This window comes from Lucilia cuprina, chromosome 6 (assembly GCF_022045245.1).
Source record: "Lucilia cuprina isolate Lc7/37 chromosome 6, ASM2204524v1, whole genome shotgun sequence".
NCBI classification, from domain to species: domain Eukaryota; kingdom Metazoa; phylum Arthropoda; class Insecta; order Diptera; family Calliphoridae; genus Lucilia; species Lucilia cuprina.
In genome coordinates this window covers 12,947,951-12,949,404 of record NC_060954.1, presented here as the reverse complement: position 1 = coordinate 12,949,404, position 1,454 = coordinate 12,947,951, and the positions used below count along the sequence as shown (strand labels likewise).

The following is a 1,454-nucleotide window of genomic DNA, read 5'->3' as shown; positions in this document are numbered from 1 at the left end:
TGAACTAGAACTGAACTAGAACTGAACTGGAACTGAATTAGAACTGAACTAGAACTGAACTAGAACTGAACTAGAACTGAACTAGAACTGAACTAGAACTGAACTAGAGCTGAACTAGAACTGGACTAGAACTGAACTACTTCTTCTTTAATAATTTTTAATCGGATCCATAATATTTTTTTTTTTTTTGGTTTATTGTCTTTTTAAAAATGTATCTTGACATTTTTTTTTTTTTTTTGAATTAGTTTAAAAATTTATAAACACATATCAAAAAGAACATTAAATACTTACAATTCCATAGAGAGTACAGTTGGATTGGGACATGCTTGTGGTGCACGGACATGACATTGTTTGTGACAAATTAAATGACAGTCACGACACTCATAACCCTGTTTACCGGGTCGTCGAGGTATTGATTTCATACATATAGAGCATTGCAAGCCGCTTCTTAAATAATTATTAAAAAAAATTAGAAAAAACATTAAATCAGCTTTAGCTATAAACTTACCCGCTTAAATGCTTGGCAATAAAGGTATGATCATTGTAAATGTGTAATTTTGTGCCTTTACGACGCCATCTGGGACGTTGTGCAATATTCAGAGGAACAATAAAGTGTCTAAAGGGGAAGTAAAAATTAATTTAGTTTGTGTTGTTTTTAATAACGAAAAGAAGATCAACATTTTTGTATAAAGAATTATAATGAAATTTCCGTAAAGATAGATAAACTAGACTATAGACTAGGGAATAGACTATAGGCTAGACTACAAACTAGACGATAGAATAGACTATACACTCAACTATAGGGTAGACTATAGAATAAAATATAGACTAGACCATAGACAAGACAATAGACTAAACTATAGACTCAACTATATTCTAGACTACATATAGACAAGACGAGAAATTAGACTAGATCCTAGACTATACTATGGACTAGGCAATAAACTAGAATATACACTCAACAATAGGCCTTTCTATAGACTATACTACATACTAGATCATATACTATACTATAGACTAAACCATAGAGTACTTAGAACAAACTATAAACTAGACTATAGATTAGATTATGGACTAGACTATAGAAAATACTATATACTAGACTATAGACTAGATTATAGACTAGACTGTAGACTAGACTATGAACCAGACTATGGACAAGACTATAAATTAGACTATAGGCTAGACTATATACAGGCTAGACCATAGACTAAAGTATAGACTAGACCATAGACTAGACTAAAAACTAAAATATAGACTAGACTATAGACTAGACTACAGACTAGACTATAGACTAGACTATAGACTAAACTATAGACTAGACCATAGACTAGACTATAAACTAGACTACAGACTAGACTATAGACTAGACTATAGACTAGACTATAGACTAGCTATAGACTAGACTATAGACTAGACTATAGACTAGACTATAGACTAGACTATAGACTAGA

The 1,454-nt window shown here is 31.3% G+C and overlaps 1 long non-coding RNA gene across 1 annotated transcript; it reads right to left on the bottom strand.

Moving 5' to 3' along the window:
- Window positions 1-291: 291 nt before the first annotated feature.
- Window positions 292-724, bottom strand: LOC124420890. The gene is made up of 2 exons (XR_006941425.1): window positions 509-724; window positions 292-447 (listed from the first exon to the last, which is right to left on the bottom strand). It is a non-coding gene; the product is annotated as an uncharacterized LOC124420890 (long non-coding RNA).
- Window positions 725-1,454: the final 730 nt, after the last annotated feature.